Source organism: Ailuropoda melanoleuca, chromosome X (genome assembly GCF_002007445.2).
Source record: "Ailuropoda melanoleuca isolate Jingjing chromosome X, ASM200744v2, whole genome shotgun sequence".
Classification (NCBI taxonomy): domain Eukaryota; kingdom Metazoa; phylum Chordata; class Mammalia; order Carnivora; family Ursidae; genus Ailuropoda; species Ailuropoda melanoleuca.
The window spans coordinates 24,216,017-24,243,751 of NC_048238.1; the positions used below are offsets into that span (position 1 = coordinate 24,216,017).

Genomic DNA, 27,735 nt, shown 5'->3' on the forward strand with positions numbered 1-27,735 from the left:
ATGATTAGACTTACATGATTAATTTCAGGTCCTTCTTTTAGCATTCCTTTTAGATTTTGGAGGTAAGCTGCTTCTAGAGAGTTAAAGAATCTCTCTCCCCATCCTTGAAAAATACTAAAGGTGAATGCTCCAAAGGTAGATACATGTGTTTCTGGTAACTTTGCGTTGGGTAATGGGTTTCCACCAACCTGACTTGCTGTTTTAGTCAATATAGTCTAGGTTACACTGCAATAAGAAACAATCCCCAAATATCAGTGGGCTGAAACTAAACAACCAAAGAAGTGTTTGTTTTTGGTTCTGGCCACATGTCCTTTTTAGGATGGAGACGAGGGATATGAGTTATGCTGCATGTTGTCCTCACTCAGACTCAGGCCTGGTGAAGACTCCACCAAGTGGAATGCTGCTGCTTACTGTGGCAGGAGGAAGGGAGTGCTTGAAAAATCTTTCAATTAGATGTTGTGGTTCTGTAGTGACCTACATCACTTCTGTCCTCAACTCTGACCAGAATTATTCTCATTATCCTACGTGGAGAGGTGACAAGTATAATTCTCCCTTGCGGCTAGAATGGGAAAAGAACCAGCCTTAGAAGGGATTAGACATCTCTACCATATCTGAGAAACAAATGAACTGTCAGAGCGAAGGTCCAGGTATCCCACCTTGGCAAACAACATGATTAATCCTCGAGCTGCAGATTCTGAATTCACATTTGACCTGATTCCCTCTACTCACCCCAAGCTGGCAGCTGTGGCTTTGCAAACACGGATAATGCCTTTGTGGTGAGAACTGAATTGAGTATTGGCAATAATAGAACCTGTAAGTTGCAGTCCTTTTGTGTACCCATGCCTAATTTAATTCATATTGAATGAAACATACACTCGTTTTATTCTAGGGAAAGAAACAGCATAAAACCTAGTCCACCTATTAAATCAAGATTTTCTACAAGATTTTTATTCATTATTGTGCCTGTCCTTCCATAAGGCTGAAGTTGCTTTTATTTTTCAGTTGTGATAACGTTTTTGATACTTTAAATATGGGGAGCACACCAGCTGTGCATCATTTTTTTTTTTGAGAGATTCATGCTTAAGGCAAGAGAAGTGCAGGTATCTCTAAAGAATATAGTAACCTAGTTCTATTGATTACCACAGGCAAAGAATGCTTGTGGCTTTATGTCTTGCCTAATCTTGACTGTGCACCAAAATCACCTGGCAAGATTTAGCTATTTTAACATACTTCTGGCCCTGACTTTCAGAGTTTGCAAGTAAGGAGGTTTAGGGTCAAGCCTGAGCATCCGTATTTTTAATGTCATCAGGTCATTCTGATGGGCAGCCAGAAGTGAGAACTGGCTACCCTGACATGTTGTGTAAGAGAAACTTACTAATTTTGAACTTGTTTTTTGAAACAGTTATCCAAATCTCATTTTTTAACATCTTCCAACCTGAAGAATAAGACCATCAATTTTGTCAAACAGAGTCCATATTTTGCAGTATTTCTGGTTCTCTTATGTGTAAAACATTGAAATTATTAATAATTCATAGAGTGTTTTGGAGCCCTGTCATTCTCTGTATGCTTCATATTCTGGTTTATGAGTCAATTGAGTAGGGAATATATGTATCCTCAGTGTGCTGAACAAAGTCATATTAAGTGTGTATGGATCCCATTAACATTGTTACTCTAAGTTACGATTTACCAAAATAATGGAAAAAAAGGTTGTAACTGACAATTGATTTGCCTGGTCTTATCTCTTTCTTTAAAACAACATAGTCATGCATGAAACATGTTTTTTAAAACATATTTTGAGTTCGGATACAAGGGTTAAAATGATTCCTAGAGAGAAAGCACGAGCGAGCGAGCATTGGAAGCTCCAGTTAGGAAGCTACTATACAGAAACCCATGTGGTAATAAGTTTGTTCTTCCCTTTCTGTAAAGGACATTTGCTTCATCCTTTTCAAGGCTGTCAGTTGCAGATGTGTCATTTTGAAAGTGATTAAGACTGAACATCATTCTCATGTCCATAGTTCAGTGTAGTAAATTAAATACACATACTATGAAAGATTGTCAATAAATATTATACTTATCCATTTTTTGGTTTGCTTTAAACTATTCTTCAATTTACGTGGAAGATCATTAAATAGAAATAAATAGTAATTAAGCCAAATAATGCTGATATTGTCAAATACAAACGAATCTGGACATAGGTAAGGAGGGACTTTATTCAAAAGGATTATTGCAAGAGGGACTATCGCTATAGGGAGAATGCTTCAACCTTGAGATCTATAAGCATTTCCATGGTCAGTAGACAAGGTCTTTTCTTTTATAGGGAGAAGTGAACAAGACTAGAAAAGAAGCTGGGTGTGGGGAAGCTGGATGAAAAGGTGGCATGATCACGTAATTATATAGTTGATTAGAGAATGTTTTTCCCTAAGGTCAGTCATTGCTCTGGAGGGACCCTTAAGGAATGGTTCTATGTTTGCTCAGGTGGAACATGTGTCAAAGTTTAGAGGACTTGGAGGAGGACAGAAGCTTTACTTAATCTGGTTCAAGCCAAGGTCATAGATATGTTGCCCACATTGGTCAGTGGGTACAGACATTTCAACTAATCATTTATGAAACAAAGAATGAGAATTTGAAGGGTCTGTGTCAGGCCTTGTCATAGGGGGACACCTGTGAGTCTTAACTAAGTCATACAGGGAAGGCAGTGAACTTTGAGAACATAAATGGGTAGGGAGGTTTATTTAACCATCTGTGTTTTCCAGGGTCACAGGGCTCAGATAAAGTTCACCATTGCCGCTATAAAGCAATCAGATCTAGCTGATTATCATACAATAATAGATACCATTTGGTGATGTCCTGGCCCCCCACTGAGCACTTTACATGTTTACTTCACTTAAAACCTTTTTGGTGTGAATGATTATCCATTTTTCAGGTTTGGAAATGGAGGCTTAGAGTGTCTCAATATGTCATAGGGATTTAGTGTTTTATTTGGAATTCATACTTGGGTGTCCATACCAGATAGGTCAGACTTAAAGGCTGTAGAGTACATATTTAAGAAAAAAAGTCACTCCATCTTTAATAATAGTATTGAATTAAACATTGAAGCAAAGAAAAATGCTGTATAAAATCTCAGATATGTATTTTATGCTCTGAGAGGCAGAGATTGAGTGAGAGGAAGATATGAATGAGGAGGACCCTAAGGCTGAAATCTTTACAAAAGCATGACTGTTGAGGAATGCACCTCCCAAGTGAACTTCTCTGATTCTCTTGATTTTAAACATTATGTCAGGTCTATTCCTTCCCTTTGAACCATGCTGTGAGATCATGCTGAGAAAGTTCTATCTGCAGTCTGCTAACTGACACTTATGGGGGATTTAAATTTTTTTCAATTCATATACGAATGAGCATATTGTAACCAGAACCTTCAAATTGTAATTTTTGTCAGTGTATGGTTTGGAAATGTTTCAATTAAAAATGAAATGAAAATTAAAATGTGACTGGGACTTTAAGCTAAATTGTTTCTGAGGAGAGTGATATGTGCTTTAGAACATCTAGCTAGCATCTAACCATGGAGTTGAGAATTACAAGGGAATTTAAAGGTCATGGAATCCAACCTCCCACATAGTGCAGGAATTCCCTTGTAAGACATTCTTAGTAACTAGTCATCTGAGCACTGTTTCAGTATCTTTAGTGTTGGGAATCTCACTCCAGGGGCAGACATGCCAGTTTTGAATAGCCCTAATTATTGAAAATTTTCTTATACTGAACTGACAAAGAGCTATCAAGCAAAAGAAGAGTACTTTATTTTAATCAGTGCTTTGAAAATCTAAAAGGAAATAAATGCAAAATATCAAAAAAAATCTCTAAATTTACTACTAGCTCCAGAGGGCAGAATTAATCTTAGTGTCACTCATTATTTGGTGACTGAGTACTGCTTCCCTCATAAACTATAATTTCTGTGTCATAGGTTTTTCCTGTTTTACTTGGTTTGCAAATAAATTCTGGTGTGAGGGGGACGTGTGTTTCAGGGGAAAAGTATGCATTGTCACAAAAAGCACATGCTTCTGGGTGTTCATTGTCTTTGAGCTATTTGTACAAACTGAAGTAAATTCTGTCTTGTTCCATGGAGTTTCTGCTGCCCTCCCAAATGTAGATAAGCCAGTTCTGCCTCCATTTGCAATTCAGTTCATGTATTCCATAGAAAATTTTCCTTTGAAACGGTGATAACATCTGTCTGGTTTCCTCATTTAATATGTACAAAGAAAATTTTTAATATGCATTCATTTTAATTTTAGTCATTATATTATTTTTATGAAAATTATCTTTTAAAAGTTTTGGAGGTCTTCCAATAAGATGCCTGATGGATTCCGCTACCACAGGCAGGTAAACTTCTTCAATGTGCAATTTAAATGTTATTTTTCTTGGGTTCCAGAGGTGAATCTTCAGTGGTTTAGAAATTTGTTGACTCTGTTTTTCTTGATTTTTTAAATTCTTTCTGGTTTTTTTTTTTTAAAGATTTATTTGAGAGAGAGAAAGACAAAATATGAGCAGGGGGAGGGGCAAAGGAAGAGAGAGAAGCAGACTCCCCACTGAGCATGATTCCAAGACCCTGAGATCATGACCTGAGCCAAAGTCCAATGGTTAACCCACCGAACCACCTAGGTGCCCCTCTTGTTTTTATTTTTTGTTGCACTCATTTTGTGTTTTGGTTTGGTTTTGGTCAGTAAATGATTTCCCATTGCTGGCAGGAGAGGCCGGAAATTTTGTTTTATGATCTAATCATTAAGCCAAGTTATTTCCCATCATTGGCAATGCTGGTTTGTAATCTGACTTCAAAGTCTTAAATTTGATGAGCTCTGTAAATGCATTCATGGTTTATAGAGATCTTGTCTCTGTTGGGTGCAAGATGACAGAGAATCTTGTTTGTTTGACCTTTTTGTGTATTTTTCTAGTTTGAGCTCAAATCAGTTACGAATTTCACAGCCACAAGAGTGGTTATCTAGACTGGTGAATTCTATATTTCTGTTTATGCTGACTCACGGCTGAAATTTTAGTCGAAGTTATAAACTCTCCCGTATGTCTGCATGTGTACATGTCTGTAATTTTGAAAGGTCTTTACTTTTCATTGTGTGAATATATAATAGTTTCTTACTTCTTTATGGTAGTACCAGATAAGACCATAATATCTCTTAAAGGAACTCCATTCTGATTGGTTTAGAGATTAACAGGTGGTTGTCTAAATACAGCTAAATTCCTGGAAATTAAAGAAATTGAACTTCTAATACTTAGTTCTAAAAAACATGTATGTTTACAGAAACTGACTTGAAACATTTTAAAATTTTAAGTCCATACGCAATTGAGGTAAATCTTTGGCATATGAGACTAAAGTAATCTAAACTCGGCATGTGAGACTATTTTAGAACAGTTTTATTTAAGAAAAATCCATGTTTTTTTTGTGGTGTTAAGTACAAATATATATTGTTCATTTTACATGGGTATATTCTTTTTGAATTTAGTTTGAGGGGGACACCCGGACTCACTGTGGAGAGGAGAGGAAGGAGGAAGAGAAAAGGCGAGGAGGAAGGGAACGGGGCGGGGGGGGGGGGTGTTTNGGTTGTTTGAGGCTTGCCACGTTCAGCCCCCACCGCGAGCGCCCAAGGTGTGCACATCTTGGCCCACGCAGCGGGAAGGTAGAGTTTCTTTGTGTTTAAAGAAACAAAAATGTCCCTGTGTCTGTAGAGATGATTTGCAGTTCAGCCGGACTGAAGCTGACCAAATGAGACTATGGGCTGTGCCTCTGCCAAGCATGTTGCCACTGTTCAAAAGAGGAAGCCCAGAAAGGGAAGAACTACCAGAACTGAGATGTGTTTGGCGACGAGTATAGGATCAAACCGGTGGAAGAGGTCAGGTACATGAAAAATGTGGCAGAGGAGGAGCAGAAAATAGCACCAGGAACCAAGAAAACTTGGAAAAAAGTGCCGTTTCTAACGTTAAGACTTAAAACTAATGAAGAGATTCCACTATTAGTTCATCAGCTGAGAGCAAATGTGAACATCTCTGAAAGCCAACAAGAATTCTTCAGAATGCTGGATGAAAAAATTGAAAAACGTCGAGATTACTATTCCGGAGAAGAGGATATCACATAGCACCCATTCTACCACTGAAACCAGGAGCTACTACTGTGTAAATAGATTACACCCCAGTTGAAATCTTTGCAAAGTTCAGTTCTTTTCAACGAACAGCACTATAGCAAAAGTAGGTTGTTCCATATCATATGCCCCATTAAACTGCAGTGTTTCTTAATGAACTTGCAAAGGAATATTGCTAAAAACAAACACACAAAAACTGTATCGAATTTTGTTGCTGCTAGTTAAAACTTGTTGCTGGGGCGCCTGGATGGTGCAGTCATTAAGCGTCTGCCTTTGGCTCAGGGCGTGATCCCAGAGTCCTGGGATCGAGCCCCACATCAGGCTTCTCTACTAGGAGCCTGCTTCTTCCTCTCCCACTCCCCCTGCTTGTGTTCCCTCTCTCACTGGCTGTCTCTCTCTGTCAAATAAATAAATAAAATCTTAAAAAAAAGAAAACTTGTTGCAACTTCTCACTTCTCTTGTGTCCAGGTATGCAGCAAAATCCTGCAATTTCACCTTAAGGATACCGTTGGTTTTACAGATGTTTTCCAACTGTTTTCTATAAGATGAGGTTGTGGTGAACTCAGATACCAAACTTCTGTTGTAGAACTGTTCTGCTTCTAAGACAAGTGTCTCCTTCCCTCTCTCCTCCCTCCCCATCTCTCCCAAGTGGTCCAGAGCTTTGCTTCTCACTGGCAATGTTGCACTTCGGAGATGGGATGGTTGCTATGGCTAGCCTTGGTTCTCTGCTGAGAAGAAGTAGAGAAGCCAATATCCATTAAAAGCATATTGGGACGTGACTCCCAGAGTGACATAGGAGCAAGCAGCAGGTGGTTTCATTTACTATGTATCCTCATCAAGGATTAAGCTTGTAACATTGGCTTTGCTCAAGTGCAAATGGAAGTGTGATCACAATCATTTTGAATCCCTCTTCTCCACTCTTTTTTCCCCTAAGAAACTAAACATTTTACTGTTTTTATGTTAGAGAGAGAGATTGCAGTATACCAAGTGAGCACAAAGGAAAGAAGAGTTGCTTCTAAATGGATTGGAGAATCTTGGCATTTTGCATGCCCAAGCCCCAATCCTTCTCTGGCATAGTGTGACATGATAGGGAGAAAAGAGCTAACTCCTGGCTTTTGCTAACCTAGGGAAAAAGAAGAGTAAAACATGTATCCATTTTTCTGGCTTTTTGGCAGGCTGCCTGAAGGACTAGTTTTTGTCTCTCCTGATGGGGAGTGCTTAGAGGAACAACAATTTGGACACCATATTGGGCTGCTGAGCACAAAAATGAGAGCACCATGGCTTATTACGGCACCACTGAGAATATAGTACTACAGAAAGATATCCAGAGGAGTGAAAGATTACAGGCTCCTGAGAAGAAATGGGAAAACCTCTTTAGGAAATTAAATGTACAAGCCCAAGGAAGATACAAAGAAAAGGTTTGTGAGGTCCCTAAGCTCTCTATCAGACTGGTTGGTAAAGGTTTTCCCCCGTATGAAGTCAGTCCCTAAGTACTGCGTAAGGTGTCTGTTTATTTCAGATGCCCACATCTCTGTGAAGGATCATAAAGCATACAAAGAAACAGGGGGTCATGGCCCAGTCAAAGGGACAAAAGTAATGTCCAGGAATTGACTGTGAAGAAAGAACTATGAAATACCTGAGAAACAATTTAAAATAACCATTTTAAAGATGCTCAATATGCTTCTTGAAGGTAAGTAAGAAAATGATGCAGAAATAAAAAGTCAACAAAGAGAAACTATAAAGAATCAAGTTGAAATTCTGGAGTGGAAGTATACAGTAATTAAATTGAAAAATTTACTAGGGTTGTTCAAGAATAGACTTAACAAGCAGAAGAAAAAAAAATCAGTGAACTTAAAGACAGTTCATTTAAAATTATCAAGTCAGAGGAGAAAAAAAGAATGAAGAATGCTTAAGGAAGTTACTGGATAGCCTCAAGTGGACTAATACATGAAATGAGAGAGATAAAGGGCCAAGGACTGATTTTGAAGAAATAATGGACAGAACAGATATTTGTAGTAAAAATATTGGCTTTTGTGTGATGTTATTGAAAATTGATGATAAAGAGTGATAAGATAGTACCACTCTATTCGATAGAACTTTTGGCAATGATGGAAATACTTTCTGCCTGTAGTGAGAGGTAGAGTAATCACAAACTGTTTCGTTGTAAAACACTTGACAAGGGCTTTTGCATTTGTGAAGTTGGACTGTTTTAATTTAAATTTAAGTAGACAAAAATGGCCACATATTGGACAGAATAGATTTAAAGAGTGAAACTTGAAGATAGTGCTAATGGTAAACCTGACTTCAAAGAATTTTTTCTAGGTTCTTCTAGTGGAAACTTTGTAACTATGGTCTTAGATTATTTACATTTGCATTTAATAACTCAAAAAGGAGAACTTTTGAAAGCTTACTTTAAAAATAATGATTTCAAGAATAGTAAACAAAAATTTATTCTAAAATTATAATCCAAACCTTAAGATAATTTAGGACAAAATGTTCCAAATATTTCATGTTTTGTACTTCATATATTAAATACAGTAGCATTCCTTGGAAATCAAATGGATTTTAAATGACAATTCCTAAAACTCTTGTTTAACTGAGAGCTTTTAAAAATATAAAATAAAGATATATTGTACTTTATTGATAGTGATCTAAGTGATTCAGGAAATGCAATATTGGGGGAAGCTAGATTTGAAATTTTATGGGTAAACTGAAAATACAAATGAACAGGTAATTGAAAGATCCAGACAGTGTCATCCAGAAATAAGAGTATTAGTCATCCCAGAAAATAATCATAGAGAAAAATACATAATATCAATAAACATTTATAAAAATGTATTCAATTATTAAATTATCCTATAGCTAGGGACTTAATACTTAGGGATTGAACTTGAACCTTTACTTTTGATAAGTGTTGAATTATGACTTCTGAAAAACACAACTTAATGTTCAAGCAAAGCTAGGTTAATTGCTTATTGATATAAATGAAGATTATTAACCTTGACAGTCTTATTCTGGAGATAAATGGGCCTAGACTATCTTATTCCTCTGTTTCACAAACCATGCAAGGAACAATACCACATAGTCCCAGAATATCTTTTTTTTTTAAATAGTACATCTTTATTTGATTTTTTTTTTATTCGACAGAGATACAGACAGCCAGCGAGAGAGGGAGCACAAGCAGGGGGAGTGGGAGAGGAAGAAGCAGGCTCATAGCGGAGGAGCCTGATGTGGGGCTCCATCCCATAACGCCGGATCATGCCCTGAGCCGAAGGCAGACGCTTAACTGCTGTGCCACCCAGGCGCCCCCAGAATATCTGTATTAGAAAGTATTTTTTAAGATTGTTTTGACCAATATGCTTTTATAATCATGCTTTTAAATTTTGGCATTGCTTACTAATAAACATGCATTGTTTGATGTAGCTTGTTATGACTGACTATAAAATATACATTATTATTTCATTATGCAGACTGGAGGTGAATGGAAGATAAGGACACAAGATACAATTTTATCAGTTGTTTGATAAAGTATAGGTATTTCACACTTGTAACATTTTAATAAACCTCTCCAAAATTCTTGTGTGGAGTTTTCCTAATGTGATTTATCTGCCAATTCATGTATAGATTCCATTAAAAAGAATATTTTTTAAAAAAGGTAAAATCAGGACTCTCATGAATGTAAAAAGAACATAGGATTAAACATTTTATTTCGCTAATAATTGAGGAAACCAGAAGTATGTTAACAACTATTTAAAATCAACAAAACAAAACAAAAAAACCCCAGATAAAGCCAATTAGGAACTCAGAAATGAATTTACAAATTCCTCACTATGCACAATATAGTAATCAGATGCAACTCCAGGAGGTGCTGTTCATTTATAGTTCTGTGGACAAGAATCATTTGCATTATAATCAGTTGTCTACAAGTTAGAGTGGTAAAATAACTTAAAGATAATGAAAAGCACGCAAGAAGCAGAGTAAGGAATTAATGACCTAGAAGAGGGAGTAAAGGAAAGTAATCAAGCTGAACAAAAGAGAGTAAAAAGATTTATGCAAAATGAAAATAGACTTTGGGAACTCAGTGACTCCATCAAACATAACATTGATATTATAGGAACCCCAGAAGAAGAAGAGTGAGAAAAGGGGGCAGAAAATTTATTGGGAGAAATAATATCTCAAAACTTCCTCAGTCTGGGGAAGGAAACAGATACCCAGATCTAGGAGGCACAGAGAACCCCCAACAAGATCAACAAAAGCAGATCCACACCAAGACACATTGTAATTAAGTTAGCAAACTATAGTGATAAAGAAAAAATTTTAAAAGAAGCTGAACAAGAGAAGACAGTGACAGACAAGGGAAAACCCATAAAGCTAGCAGGGGGGTTTTCAGCAGAAACTTTGCAAGCCAGAAATGACTAGCATGATATATTCAAAGTGCTGAATGGAAAAAATGGAAAAAATGGAAAAAATGGAAAAAATCTGGAATACTCTTTCCAGCAAGGATATCATTCAGGAGAGATAAAGAAATTCCCAGACAGACAAAAACTAAAAGACTCTCTGACACAAGCCCTGCAAGAAATATTAGAGGATACTCATTGATTGGAAAGGAGAGACCAAAAGTGACAGTTTAAAGGTAAAAAAAACAAAAAAGCAGTGAAAATGAGTATTTCTGTAAAAAATCAGTCACTGAACTCACAATAAATAAATAAAATAAAAGGAGGTAAAATATGACAACATATACCTAAAACATGGGGAAAGAGGAGTAAGGAATGGATTCAAACTTTGGGCAAATGACCATCAACTTAATACAGACTGCTATATGCAGATAGGTTATATGCAAACCTAATGTTAACAATGCATCAAAAACCACTAAAAAGCATGTGAAGAATAAAGAGAAAGAAATTTAAATATATCACTGAAGAAAATCAGCAACCATGAAAGAGAGAAAGACAAGAAAGGATCAGAGAACATCTTGAACACCACAAAACAAATCATGAAATAACAATAAATGTGCATCTATAAAAAATTGCTTTGAAGGAAAATGGATTAAAAGATCTAATCAAAAGACGTAGGGTGACAGAATGGATAAAAAAACCGAGATTCATCTATATGCTGTAGTACAAGAGACTCATTTGAGACCTGAAGACACCTGCAAATTGAAAGCGAGTAGCTGGAGAAACATCTGTCACATAAATGGGTGTCAAAAGAAAGCTGGAGTAGCCATACTTATACGAAACAAAATGGCCATTAAAACAAAGACTGTAACAAGAGAGAAAGGAACTATAATAAGAAGGGGGACAATCCAACACAATGATATAACAGTTATGAATACTAATCTACCTCACAGGAGCACCCAAATACATAACATAGGTAATAACAAGCATGAACTAACTGATAATAATACAATAATAGTAGGAGACTTTAATACTCCACTTACACCAATGGACAGATCATTTAAACAGCAAATCAACAAGGAAACAATGACTTTGAGGGGACACACTGGACCAGATGGCTTTAATGATATATTCAGAACATTTAATCCTAAAACAACAGAATACACATTTTTTCGAAGTGCACACAGAACACGCTCCAGAATAGATGTTAGGCCCCCATACTGGCCTCAAAAAATTAAAGATTGAAGTCACACCGTCCAACTTTTCTGATGACAACACTGTGAAACTAGATGTTAACCACCAGAAAAAATCTGGAAAGACCACAAATACAGGGAGGCTAAATTACATTCTACTAAACGATGAATGGGTTGACTCAGGATTTAAAAGAAGAAATGAAAAAGTACATGGAAACAAATGAAAATGAAAACTTGAACACTACAACAAAAACTTATGATGTGTACTATATGCTGGCTAACTGAACATGAAAGAAAGAAGAAAAAAGAGAAAGAAAGAGAAAGAAAAAAAGAAAAAGAAGAAAAAGAAAGAAAAAGAAAAAGAAAAAGAAAGCCCAGTATACATTAAACAACAAACAAACAAACAAAACCCCACGATGGTCCAGAATGTTTGGGATGCAGCAAAAGTGGTTCTAAGAGGGAGATTTATGCCAATATAGGCCTACCTCAAGAAACAAAAATTTCATATAAACAACCTAACCTTATGCCTAAAGGAGCTGGAAAAAGAAAAACAAATGAAGCCTAAAGCCAGCAGAAGGAAGGAAATAATGGTAAGGGCAGAAATAAATGAAATAGAAACTAAAAACCAAAAAGACAATACAATGGATCGAAGAAACCAGGAGCTGGTTCTTTGAAAAAGAAAATCGATAAAATTGATAAACCTCTAGCCAGACTTATCAAAAAGAAGAGAGGAATCACAAATGAGAGTGGAGAAATAACAACCAACACCACAGAAATACAATCATAAGAGAATATTGTGAAAACCTATATGCCAACAAATTGGACAACCTAGAAGAAATGGATTAATTCCTGGAAAATATAAACTACCAAAACTGAAACAGGAGGAAATAGAAAATTGGAACAGATAGATAACCAGCAAAGAAATTGAGTCGGTAATCAAACAACATCCAACAAACAAAAGTCCAGGGCCAGATGGCTTCCTGGGGGAATTCTACCAAATATTTAAAGAAGAGTTAATACCTTTGCTTCTTAAATTATTCCAAAAAATAGAAAAGAATGAAAACTTGCAAATTCATTCTGTGAGGTCAGCATTAGCTGGATATCAAAACCAGATAAAAGTGGGTGGGATATGAGTTGAAGTAGGTGGAGGGGATTCACTTACTGTGATGAGCCCTGAGTAACGTATAGAATTGTTGAATCATTATATTGTACACCTCACACTAATATAACACTGTATGCTAATTATACTGGCATTAATAAATTTAAAAAAAATCATAGATGAAGTTAGGAGGGCTTGTCTCCATCTAGTGGTCAGTGTATTGTACTAATACTATTATTCTAAAATCAAAATATTATGGGCATTTTGTTAACTATAATGAAAAATTACTTTAACCAAGATACTAATATGATTTTATATAATCCTGTCTGCCAAATTTGACAGTAGTCAGCTAGAAGATACATAACCTTAAAATAGATATGTTGACATAAATGGCTTAAATATGTTGTCCAAAATTCCATGAGGGTGTTTCTCTGCTTCTGCCTCCCCAGAAAAAAGGATTTCTTCCTGTTAAATGTAATTTCATAGTTTTTCCAGGTATTTTTATTCATGTTGTTACAGAAAGATATATTAAATGGTTTGATTTTATTTTCATATTAGGCATTTTGACACCTACATGTAAAACAGCATTAGTTAACATATACTGAAGATTGATGACACTGTTTGGAGCTCTTTTTAGCTAACAGAAAGAGTATTGTGTCTCAATTTAAATACTGCTTACCAAATAAAAACTAATTCCTTCAAAAAAAAAAAAAGACTTCAGGGAAAATGAGAACTATAGGCCAGTATCTCTCATGAACGTAGATGTACAAATCCTGACCAAATACTAGCAAACTAAATTCAACAGCACATTAAAAAATCATTCATGACCGGGGCACCTGGGTAGCACAGCGGTTGGGCGCCTGCCTTCGGCTCAGGGCGTGATCCCGGCGTTATGGGATCGAGCCCCACATCAGGCTCCTCCGCTATGAGCCTGCTTCTTCCTCTCCCACTCCCCCTGCTTGTGTTCCCTCTCTCGCTGGCTGTCTCTATCTCTGTCGAATAAATAAATAAAATCTTTAAAAAAAATCATTCATGATCAAGTGGGATTTATTTATGGATTGCAAAGGTGGTACAACATTTGCAAATACATGTGATATATCACATCAATAAGAGAAAGGATAAGAACCATATGATCGTTTTAGTTGATGCAGAAAGAGCCTCTGAGAAAGTACAACATCCATTCATAGATATAAACCCTCAATAAAATAGGTTTAGAGGGAACATGTCTCAACATAATAGAGGCCATGTATGAAAAACCCACAGCTAACATCATCCTCACTGGGACAAAACTAAAAGCTTTTTCCCTAAAGTCGGGAACTAGACAAGGATGTGTACTGTTACTACTTTTATTCAAGATAGTACTGGAAGTCCTAGCCATAGCAGTCATAACACAAAAAGAAATAAAAGGTATTCATACCTGTAAGGAAGAAATAAAACTTTCACTATTATAGTATGTCAGGTGACATACTATATATAGAAAACCTAAAAGACTGCTCTCTCTATTTATATACATACATACATACATACATGCAGTGGAATATTATTCGACCATAAAAAAGAAATTTTGCCATTTGCAACAACATGGTTGGAGCTAGAGAGTATTATGCCAAGTGAAATAGTCAGAGAAAATCAAACACCATATGATTTCACTCATATGTGGAATTTAAGAAACAAGAACAATCGAGCAAAGGGAAAAAGTCAGAGAGACAAGTCAACAGGCTATTGATTATAGAGAAGAAACTGATGGTTTCCAGAGAGGAGGGTGGTGGAAGGATGCTTAAACAGGTGATGGGGATTAAGGAGTGCACTTGTCCTGATGAGCACTGGGTGATGGATGCAGTTGTTGAATCACTGTATTATACGCCTGAAACTAATAAAGCACTGTATGTTTTTTAAAAAAAAGATAATGAAAAGCAGGTATAACCGAGAAGAGTACAGTAAGAGCTTACCCAGTAAACTTTTTTGTACATTTCAAGGATTTTAACAATTTTTCCTTATAGTCTCAATGAGGATGAAGAAAAAAAAAACAAGTTTTCTACCTTTCCCTGGTCTCTTCACCCCATATTAACTGTTGTTTGACTGACTCATTTGTGTTATTTGTTTGGCTCTTAGAGTCATTTTAAGATAAAAGTTCGATATTTCTGCTGTTGAGTAGATAAAAGAAAGTCACTTTCCTAATTTTAAAAGGTTTAAAAATTTAAATATTTGTTTTTAATTGTAACCTTACAGTTGACCCTTGAATAAAATAATGCTGCTTTGATAAGAGCTTCTCTGAGAAAATGTCTCTAATATGTACGGGATTTAAAAAAAGAATTCTGAGAAGATGTGGTCCATATATACAATGGAATATTACTCAGCTATCAAAAAGAATGATTTCTCAACATTTGCTGCAACATGGACAGCACTGGAGGAGATAATGCTAAGTGAAATAAGTCAAGCAGAGAAAGACAATTATCATATGATTTCTCTCATCTATGGAACATAAGAACTAGGATGATCGGTAGGGGAAGAAAGGGATAAAGAAAAGGGGGGTAATCAGAAGGGGGAATGAAACATGAGAGACTATGGACTATGAGAAACAAACTGAAGACTTCAGAGGGGAGGGGGTGGGGGAATGGGATAGACTGGTGATGGGTAGTAAGGAGGGCACGTATTGCATGGTGCACTGGGTGTTATACGCAACTAATGAAGCATCGAAATTTACATTCAGAAACCAGGGATGTACTGTATGGTGACTAACATAATATAATAAAAAATATTATTATAAAAATAAATAAATAAATAAAATGATACTATAAACTTAAAAAAATAAAAAATAAAGAATTCTAAAGTTCTTTTGATCTTTTACTGTTCTGTCAAATTTTAGGGAAGATTTTAAATTTGTGTGAATTTATTTAGCCAACAAATATTTATATAGATCCTTAATTGTAAAAGTTTTATCAGTGAGGAGTAGCATGGGTTGATTTGTAATGATCAGCTTGTTTAGTTTGAAGGATACAACTTCAAAACACTAGGTTTTGAATAATTGATCATGCAATATTTAGGGCATACTTAAGCACATTTCTAGTTATCACCCAGCTTCAGTAATAAAGTATTGCAAGACAGTCAAATTCCCTTCCCTCTGTCCCTTCCTGGATTGTCTCTCCTCTCCCAGAGATAGTTATCGTCCCAAAATTGGTGTTGATCATTCCATGCACTTTTTATTATTTTTTAAAAATACAGCTGTATATCCCTAAGCAGTATGTAGTATTGTTTTACAGTTTTTAACTTTCTAAAAATGGCATGATAAAAATATATATTCTGCATCATGCTTTGGTTTGGCCCTGTGTACTTGGAAATTTGTTCAAGTTATTAAGTATAGCTCCAGTTTCTTCATTTTAAGTCACGTATGATACTCCACTGTAAAATTCTATTTATTATCAAATGATTGCCTTTCCAGGAAATTGGAAGAATGTGGTAAGAAACCCAAGTTGAGTAATATTCTAATTATTTTAATTACTTTCAGGATTATTACAATAAGTTTATTATCAGTAAGGAAAAAATTGTTGCATTTAATATGGAGCATATATCAGTTTCCTGTTGTCTTTGTATTACTAATTTAAAATTAAGTAAATATTGTGCTGATTCAATAGTAAGGTGCTGTTTTTCTCAATTCTACTTAATTTGGAGGTAATATGTTAAATAGGAAAAGTAAGAATATCAGTATTGAATAGTGATGTGTGAGGCAGAAAACTGGCAAAATAGGTAGCCGATTGCTGGTGAGGTTCTGGTCTCAGTCATGATGAAGTGACTTGGTTTGTTGTGCCCAAAGATCTTGTCTAATGAGTTGTGTCATTTTAATTGGCCACACTGGTGAAAAACAAAAACAAGTTAATCCTAGTGATATTTCTCAAAAGCTTATCAGTTAGCTGGTTAGCACCTTAACCCAAAAGTTTCTGGCCATCTGGCTCTTACTCCACCTTACCCTTAATAGTCGGAAAAAAAACAATATGTGAGAAGTGTATCTGGTACTAATTACCTGTGATTGCCATGCCATGTATGGGCTTGTTAGAATAAGAGGGGATTAAGTATGTAAAACAGCACATGTTAAATTGGCAAAGCGAGTACAACACAGTGAGAGCGTATAGTCTTTCTGCAGTGTTCCATTATGAACGAAGAAACAGCGTTGGAGTTGTGGAGATGGGAGGTTTGGTGATACTACATATGCAAGTCATGGATATTCATGTATGTTGTCCATTGTGCAAAAACCTGGTTTTCCTTTTTTTCAGACATGAATTTTATGGGATAGTGATTATGTTGTCATAGAAAGGAGACCAGAACTGACAACAGTTAACAAATACAGCTCTTTATTACCTGTTTCCCAAACAATCTTCAATTTACCATTTGACAAATTCAATCATATTTTGTAAGGAGCAATAACTGTGTATGCAAAGTGCCTTTCTTATATGTTATATGTACATTAAGACATTTAGGTTTAAAAAAAGTTATTTCTATTAACTTGAAGATTTTTGATTTAAAGAAAAAGGCAGTGTCTGAATTTTTCTAGGTTAAATAATATGATACTAAGTACTATATTATTTTCCTATACTATTAGTATAATGCTAATATATTATTAGGATTTACTTTTTGCCTATATATTAGAATGTATATTTGCATTTGCATAAAAAGCATATTATTTTAAGTTCTGATATTTCATAGATGATAAGGCAAAAATATATTCAAATGCGAATATATATTGAAGATTGCACATCTACAAGCTTTAAGGTGAATAAATGTTTTAGTGATACGAGGAACAGAATTTTTAACATTAACGCTAAAATATTTGACTATTTTTGGCACAGTGTCTGCATGTACATTAAGAAATTGTTATATATGCAAGTGAAACATTTTCGTCTGAACCTGGAAGGCTAGGCTAGAAATTAGCTAGTTGGTAGGTACCATTTGGAGTGAAGCACTTTTTTCTTTTCCTGAAAATACTATTTTTCCCTTATTTCCTCTTTTCGGTGTCTTTCAAGTTACTAATCAGATTGCCTAAGGGAGAAACCATCTCCCGAAAAATTGCACTAATTTCTTCATGGGCTTTTCATACTTGGCTTCAGTTTCTCTTACCCTTCCTCATAGATTCACCCTCTTTGTTCACCTTCCTAAAGGAAGCATTGTAAGGAAACTTTCCCATAGGGCATATACATTATCTCGTGATGTCTGAATTTTTTTCTTAGGTTAGACAATTAATTACTGTAAGTTTTTTGTTTTGTTTTGTTTTTTGGTTAAGATTTTGAGAAAGCACACCTGCCTCCCGAATGGGGGGAAGGCATAAGGAGAGGGAGAGGGAGAACCTGACTCCCTGCTGAGTGTGGGCACCAGATCCCAGGACCCTGAGATCACTAACCTAGCCACAGTCAGATGCTTCACCGACTGAGCCACCCAGGCACCCCTAAAAGTTTTTCTTTTTTATCATCATCTATTCTCGCTTGTCACTGATATAAATCCTCTGTATTTTCTTAAATATGACGAAGTATACTGGGAATCCATTTCCATTGCCATACTACTTGAATTTAGTTGTGGATGTGGTTTTTTTCCTCCTACTCTCTATAAACTCTGATAGGTGTTTGAAGAGAACTTGCCTTTTTGTTTGCTTTGTTTGGTTGCTAAACTTTAATGGTAAATGATAAGGGAACATAGATAAAATCTTAAAAAGCCGTGGAATCCTCATTCAGTTTGGAACAAACACTCTAGCTTAAATATCTCTTGCACTTAACATATTTAAGTTCTTTGATGTGTAAACACTTGTCCACAGTCTTGAATTGAATAGGACTTGAAACTCTTAGGCATTTTTTAAGATAAATTGTTTTTGATCATGAATTGCTAAATGGTGTGTTTGATTTCAGAGCTGTTTATTACCAATTTGTTTCTCAATAAAATATCTGTAACCATATTTTTGAGTCAATATTAAGTACAATTGAGTTTGAACAGAGAAATAGATGATTTTCAATATAGAATAATTTATTTTACTTAATATCTTAGATTTAGCTTTAAAAAGTGATTCATCATATTTAAGATTTTCAAATACTCGAAGCACCAAGGAAAATAATAGGGAATAATTTTATGCTATTGATTTCAAGTCCTGTAATATGGTTTTTAATTCCCAGCAAAGATCACTGGTTAGCTCCATTGGGACCAGGTGTTCAACTCTTACACTTATCAACTGTGGTTAGGGGTCTGGCTTGTTGATGGCTCATTGTGTAGGTGGCAAGTCTCAGTGAAGCGGGTTAAAGGTTGGCTAGAGACTGAATACTCTTCTAATTTCAGAAATATCTGGGAATCTTTCACCTTTAAATTTGAGAATTTCTACATGGTAATTAGTAAGAGTGAGAAAATCTTCAAATGACTATTAATGAGTAATTCTGGGCTGAGAAAGGGGAAATAGAGTTTTCCTTGATTAGCAGTTAACCTCCATGTTTCATCTTCAGCAGCACTGGGTGGTTTGTGTGATTTCAGTAAGAGCTCTTAATGGAAGGCAGGCAGTCCTGGTGCAAATACCTTGGATTGGGCAATCACTGGAAAGGTACTGGGCCTTTCTAGAGGCTTTCTCTTTTATAGACTGAGAATAATAGCTGTTCTCCATAGACATTTTAATGACTTTGTTTCCGGAACAGAGTGTAGGTGCTGAATGTGTTAGTTTTCCCACCTTCCTATTTCCAGAAAAGATTTTTTTGTGATTTACATATAAATGACCAAGTATAATAGGGCCATTAAATTAAGGATAAAACAAATGCTGTCTAAAGGAAAGAGAACATAGTTTTTATACAAAATCAAGGCTAAAGATGGCTACTCTAGGTGAATAAGAATTAAACTATGAGCTTTTTGGCAAACATGGTAGAAAGGAAAGCTCTTAATATGTACAGATAAAGTGTACTAGTTTGTTAGGAGAGAGAAAATATATTTCTTAAAGTTTAATGATTTTGAATTGACTAATAAGAAAAGTAGAATGACCTAATTGGCAATGTTTAAAAAATATCAGATGGCAGACTTTTTTCTGTTTTGGTCCATAAAATTCTTCTAGCTTCTGCCCATGGCCCATTTCCGGATTTTTAGGTATTTATTAAATCAGAATCCCACTTTCATTTACCAAAATCTGTATTAGTTTCCAATTGCTGCTATAAGTGAAGGCAACAGATCGTGTAGCCTAAAACATTACAAGTTTATCATCTTACGGTTCTGGACATCCAAAGACCAAAATAGGTCTTGCTGGGCTAAAATCAGGTTATCAGAAGGCTGAGTTCTTTCTCCAGGCTCAAGGGAGAATCTGTTTCTGTGTCTTTTATGGTTTCTAGAGTTTGCCTGCATACTTTGTCTTCTTGTCTTTTTCTTCCATCTTCAAAGCCTGCAACACCAGCCTAGTCCTTATCACTCTGCCATTTGTATTGGTTCTTTTCTGTCTCCCTTTTCTCTTTTTATGGACCACTGTGATTATATTGGGTTTACCTTCCTATTCCAGGGTAACCTCCCAATTAAAATTCACTTTATGGGTAATCTTAATTCCATCTGGTACCTTAATTCCCCTTTGTCATGTAAACTAACATACGGATTTCAGGAATTAGGACATAGGCCTATCTTTCTTTGGGAAGTGGGGGGGCATTATTCAGCCTATGATAATGACTAATTGTGATACTAATCTTTGATAAAGTCTGTGAACATCATACTCATTTCTGGTTGTGTAAGGTATTTCTGTAAGGGGGCTTAATTAAAGGAATCCAAGTACATAGCATTTCTGTAGTTTTATATGATCTAAGAATTAAGAGATTTTAGAGAAATGGATATTTAAATGTGGCCTCTTTTCACTTTAAAATATTGGTTGTTGCACTTTGCCTTCTCTTTGGAATTATATATCTGATCATTTGAGGCAAGATTTGAATTTTTAATTTAGAATCATTTGAACAGCCAGTTTTACCACATCTTTTTAATGGCTATTTCAGTTTACTGTCTCTTTTTTTTAAAGATTTTTTTTTTATTTGAGAGAGAGAGGGTGCAAGGCAGGAGGAAGAGCAAAGGCGAGGGGAGGAGCAGAGGGAGAGGGAGAAGCAGACTACCCGCTGAGCAGGGAGCCCTAAGCAATTCTCCATCCCAGGACCCTGAGATCATGACTTGAGCTGAAGGCAGACATGTAACCACTTGAACCACCCAGGTGGCCCTCTCTCTTGCTTTCTTAAAAGTGGCAACCAGTAGTCTGTTCGTGAAAAGAGTGGATAAATGCTAACTTAGTTCAAGAATATTGACTTTGCTCTATCGCTTTATAAATATACTGGATCCCTTTTACAGTACAAGGAATAGTTGCCACAATAGTATACTATAAATTTTCTTTTTTTTTTTTTTTAAGACTTTATTTATTTATTCGACAGAGACAGAGACAGCCAGTGAGAGAGGGAACACAAGCAGGGGGAGTGGGAGAGGAAGAAACAGGCTCACAGCAGAGGAGCCTGATGTGGGGCTCGATCCCATAACGCCGGGATCACGCCCTGAGCCGAAGGCAGGCGCTTAACCGCTGTGCCACCCAGGCGCCCCACTATAAATTTTCTAATCAACAGCTACTAGGATTTCTTCATTTACCCACTCATCATCTACTGAGAATCTAATATTGGAGATGCAAGTGAGGCTTGGCTCACATGGTATCCAGAGAAAATTGGTTTGTTGGGAGAATAGTATGAACCTTATTATCAAATATGCTCCCCAAACTGTACAAGTTCATAATTATTTTGAGTATTTTTATTGACACAAAAGCTTATTAAAATTTAATATGATACAGAGATTAAGTTTCAAACTCATTTAAAAAAATTTTTCTTCCCAGTTTTACAATTTATTATAAAATGTTTTACACCTGTCAGAGGTAAAAATAATGATAACAGCCACCTTGGCAACAAACTCGTTTATACCATGTAGTACATGCCAGGTTCCTTTCTTAGCTGTGAAATCAGATGCAGAGAGAAACTAACCTGAGGTCGTAAAACTTGTAAGTGGTGCTGCTACTTGAATCCAATAGTTTGGCAGTATGGCTTTAGAGTTTATGCAGATAAACATGAAATAAACTGCCTTGTGTTATGATGAATGTTCAGTCAGCCTACAAATATGTTTTAGCAAAATTATCTTTTATTGCTATAATAGTGTATAATACTGACATCTCAGAATATATTCTATAAATGCTAGATAAAACATTGTTTTTCATATTAATGCATATAATCTGTATTTATTACTGCAGTTGTTATTTTCTGGTAAAACTCAACCTCATGATTCTTTGGGTATTAAATTTCCTAAGTCCTTCCCTGTGAAAATAGTACTTTAGCCTTAATAATTGTTACTTGGGATAAATCATGAACTCTGGGTACAAAATCAGTGATTCTTGGGACTTTCCCCAGGGCTTCTCCAGTCTTCTTCGGTCCAAGATTAGTGACGAGATAATTAACTCCTGTTTCTTCATGGAGACTTTTATTTTCTTCACTTTGTTCTCTTAAAAAGTTGCTCAATATTTTTGATATTTTCCAGATTAATTTTTTTTCTGTTTAAGTTTTGAATTTATCCTTAGCATTTTCTTTTAATCTTTATCAAGTCAATAATTTGTTTGGAAGTTCTTGGTTTTCTTTATTGAGGAATTTAAAGAAATATCTAATTATTTTCTCTCATGTGTTGTTTCTGTTCATTTTCATAAATAACTACTGGGTAAATATTGGACCTCTTTATTTATTTTCCATGTCTCTTTCCTTGCCTTTTAATTTTTATGTTTGTTAGCCTTTTTGGTGTTAAGTTATGGAAACGTGGGGCGCCTGGGTGGCACAGCCCTTAAGCGTCTGCCTTTGGCTCAGGGCGTAATCCCGGCGTTATGGGATCGAGCCCCACATCGGGCTCTTCCACTATGAGCCTGCTTCTTCCTCTCCCACTCCCCCTGCTTGTGTTCCCTCTCTCGCTGGCTGTCTCTCTGTCAAATAAATAAATAAAATCTTTAAAAAAAAAGTTATGGAAATGTTTCTCAAAATTATCACTCACAACACCTGCTTGTCTTTTGTCTACTATCTAGTATCTAGTTTTCTAATTAAAATTTTTATTTGGTTAATTTTACTCAAGAAGTAATGAAGATGAGCTGAGATTCAAGAAAACACTGTCAGATGGTTATTAACTTGAGGTAAAGAGTCATGTAAAAATTGAAAAGTTCTAGGGCACCTGGGTGGCTCAGTTGGTTGGGTGTCTGCCTTCAGCTCAGGGTCCTGGGATTGAGCCCTGCGTTGGGCTCCCTGCTTAGGGGGAGTCTGCCTCTCCCTCTGCCCCTCCCTGCACTGGTACGCACCCACTCACTCTCTCTCTCAGATAAAAAAAATCTTTAAAAAAAAATTAAAGTTCTTTTGGATCCTGATTCTGAAAACATTTCCCTTCAAGTACCGATACACACACACACACACACACACACACACACACACACATTTTAAATATATACTTCTATTACTTTTCAAAACAATTGCTGTCAAATATTTAAATCAGTCACATATTAATGCTATTTATAGTGACATGAGGCTTAATTTAAAAAATTAACGGTAAAACCATGTAAAATTAAATTTAATTTTATTAAAATTATAGTATTACTTATTTTCACCTAAAATTTTTCATTCTGTGGTATAAAACCAGTTGATATCTATTAAATAGTGCCTCGAACATGGTTCTATGTTAGTGTTCAGATTAAGCATGTAAATACACAAATTACCTCTTTTTTTTAACTTCATTTAGAAGAAATCATGAAGATTTCATAAATAAACTATGGTCCACTGATTACTCATTTTACCTTCATTAGACTCTTAGAATTTTCAGTTGTACCATTCAAAGTTAGAAATAATGAAACGCATTAAAGCCCAATTCTGAAGTCGCATTAGTATATACATGAGTTTAAATGCACTCATGCAGGTTAGATTTGCTGCTAAGTGTCAAAGACTTAAGCACCAGACAACAAATTGTTCTGTTATTTAGAGAGAATAGAAGGTAAGGGAAAGAGCAATGAACTTTGCATTTTTACATTTGTCTCTTCATGCACTCAGAAACCAATTCCACTCTGATATGCCATCTGATGTTAACATTCTAAGAGAGTTTTTCTTTTTCACAAATTCCAAGTCAATAGATTCTCACAGAAGTGTTAATGAGCACTGATTTGATACAAGGATTCCTTTTCCTTTAAGCTTCTATAAAAAATGAGCAAATTATTTTCTGTAATAATTGTTCAGATTTAACAGCATTGACAAATAGCAGAAAAATCAATTCGAATAGATTCTAAATAAATAATGGTACCATACTCTAAACCTAACCACAGCTTGACCTTAAATGGCAGGAGAAATGGAAAGTATTTTTAAATAAACTAATAACAGTAAATTAAAATATTTTATTTCAAATTTCTAGCACATTACCATTTAAAGAAATTATGCCAAATTCTTGAAATTTTTCTATTTGGGATGGGGAAGCCAAAATATATTAACCCTGAAGTTTAATTTTTCTTTAAACAAAGTTCATGGGGACAGTTGGGTTCAAGATGGTGGCAGAGTAAAATCCTGAACTTACCTCCACCCACAGACAAAACAAATCTAAACTACACGTGGAATGATTCTCTCCGAGAGGGACCTGAAAATCGAAGGAAAACATTTTCATGAAAGGGTAAAAGGACACCAAGAAGGGAAAGAAGCAGAGACATGAACTCCCCTTGGGGGAGGGAGACACATCCCAGTTGTGATCAATAACAATCAAGAGGGATATCAAAGTTAAGCAACTTTACCCTAAGGAGCAGGGGATTCAAGCTCCACATCAGCCACCCCAACCCTTAAATCTTTAGTAGGGGAGATGAAACCCCAAAACAAGGGGCTTTAAAATCAAAAAGGAATATGTTCAGAAAAACTACGAAACTGTAGAGAATGGACAGTCTGCTCCTGAACGGCTTGTGCACAGACTTACTTGAACAGAAACCAGTATAAAAACATCAATTTGAAAAACACAGAGATGATAAAGTAGACCCATTTACTTACTTTTAAGTATCTGGCAAAGAGACAAGAAATGGCAGGAATTCTCCCTGCACGTTGAAATAATGGTGGAAAGCCATTTTGTGATATGAGTCTACCTTATAAATACCAACACTAGTGAGTGGCATTTGGGAGTTCTCCCTCTAACCTGCTAGCAACAGTGGGTGTGCCAGCTGAGTGACCCACCCACCAACATGCTACAGCAGTCTGAGAGGTGCCTGCATCCAGTCTGAAGGCAAGCTTTGCCACCACCATGTCTCAGCAATGCTAGACACACCTCAAATTCAGGCCACGGGCCAACCCCCACCCATCAAGGCACCATAGCTACAGCCTTGCCACAACAGGAAGGCACACACAGCACACATAAGAGACACTCTCTGAGCACCTGGCTCTGGTAACAGGGTAAATTGTGATTCTGAGTCCCATAGGACATCTCCTACATAAGAAGATGGAGGGAAGCAGCCAACTTACCTAATAGATAAAACCAACCAACCACACACACACACACACACAGGGAATTGGGCAAAATGAGGAGATAGAAAATTACGTTCCAAACCAAAGAACAAGGCAAACCTACAGTAAAAGCACTAAACAAAAGAGAGATAAACTACCTGATAAACAGTTCAAAGTAATGTTCGTAAAGATGCTCACCAAACTTGGGAGAAGAGTTGAAGAACAAAATGAGAGCTTGACCAAAGAGACAAAATATTAAAAAGTACCAAAAAAGTTAAAACTGAACTGAAAAATAAACTAGAGGGGTTCAACAGAATGGATAAACTAGAAAAACTAGTGAGCTGAAAGACAAAGCTGTGCAACTCACCCAGACACAGCAACAAAATGAAAAAAAAATGTATTTTAAGAAGGTGAAGACTCCTGAAGGGAATTCTACGACAACAAAAGATGGGATAACATTCATATTATAGGAATATCAGAGGGAGAAGGGAGAAAGGGTCAAAAAAATTATTTGAAAAAATAATGGCTGAAAAAATTCCCTAACCTAGAAGAGGAATCAGACATCCAGGTCCAAGAACCCGAGACAATTCCAAGTAACATGAATCCAAAGAGATCCGCCCAAGACATATTGTAATTAAAATGCTAAAATGAACGGTAAAGACAGAATCCTAAAAGCAACAAGACAAAAGTTATATACAGGAGAAATCCCACAAGGCTATCAGCAAATTTTTGAACAGATACTTCACAGGCCACAGTGGAGCAGCATGATATGTTCAAAGTGCTGAAAGAAAAAAAAAATGAAAGAATTCTCTACTCAGCAAGACTGTCGTTCAGAATTGAAGAACAAATTAATAGCTTTACAGATAAGGAAAAACTAAACTTGGCACTAAACTGGCCCTTTAAGAAATGTGAAAGGAATTTCTTTAATCAGAAGAAAAATGACACTAAGTAATAGTAAAACAAAGTAAAAATCCACTAGAAAAGGTAAATATATAACAGAGGTAGTGGATCGATCACTTATAAAGCAAGTATAAAGTTTAAAAGAAAAAAGTAGTAAAATCAAGTAAAATTACAATAAAAGCATAACAGAAGATTTAAAGTGTGTCATCGAATATATAAAATGTGAGGGGAGGAGAGTAAAAAGGTAAAGTTTTGCAATGTGTTTAAAATTAAGTTGCTATTAACTTAGAATAATATTTACATAGGACATTTTATGTGAGCCTCATTAAAACCGGAGAGAAAAAGTATAGTGAACACCCACAAGAAAATGATACAGGAAACTAAACATAACACTAAAGAAAGCCACCAAACCACAAGGGAAGAAAGAGAAGAAAGGACCGAGAAGAAGTACAGAAACAGCTAGAGAAAAGTTAACAAAATGGCAACAACTATATACTTATCAAAAATTACTTTAAAAGTAAACAGATTACATTTGCCAGTCAAAAGACATAGAGTGAATAGATTAAAAAACAAGACCCATCTATATGCTGTGTATAAGAGACTCACTTTGGAAATAAGGATATATATAGCCTGAAAGTGGAGGGATAGAATAAAATATTCCACATAAATGGAAATGAAAAGAAAGCTGGAGACACTATATTCACATCAGAAAAAATAGACTTTAAAACAAGGACTGTGATAAAATACAAGGACATTACATGATGATTGTAGTAATCATAACATTTGGTATTGACACAAAAACAGACATACAAGTCAATAAAAGAGAACAGAGAGCCCATAAATAAACCCACACATATATGTATAATTAATCTACAGCATAGGAGCCCAGAATATATTATGGAGAAAGAACAATCCCTTTAACACTGTTGGGAAGACTAAAGGGCACATTCAAAGGAAGCAAACTAGACCATTACCTTACACCATACCAGATTAACCTAAAATGGATTAAAGACTTGAATGTAATACCTAAAACCATAACATTCATAGAAGAAAACATAGGTGGCATACTCCTTGACATCAGTTTTAGTGACTTCTTTGTGTATCTGAATCCAGAGGAAAGGGAAACAAAACCAAAACTTAAAAATGTGAGTAGATCAAACTAAAACCTTCAGCAAAGCAAAGAAAGCCATAATCAAAATGAAAAGACAACCTAGTGAATAGAAGAAATTTGCATACCACATATTCAATAAGATGTTAATACCTAAAATACAAAAGGAACTCCAACTACTCAAAAACAAGAAAACCCAAACAACCTGATTAAAAAATGAGCAAAAGATTTGAGTAGACATTTCTCCGAAGAAGACATATAGATGTGACCAACAGGCAGATGAAAAGATGTTCAACATCACTAATTATTAGGGGAATGCAAATCACAACCATAATGATCTATCATCTAACATCGGTCAGAATGGCTATTATCCAAAAAACAAAAAATGGTAAGTGTTGGGGAATATATGG

General features: G+C 35.7%; 1 protein-coding gene and 1 pseudogene across 2 annotated transcripts in view; both read left to right on the forward strand.

The window, feature by feature from the left end:
* The window catches only part of IL1RAPL1 (interleukin 1 receptor accessory protein like 1), a 1,333,324-nt gene that overhangs the window by 276,142 nt on the left and 1,029,447 nt on the right, over positions 1-27,735 (forward strand). The window lies entirely within an intron of this gene.
* On the forward strand, positions 5,620-6,406 carry LOC100480160 (annotated as a pseudogene).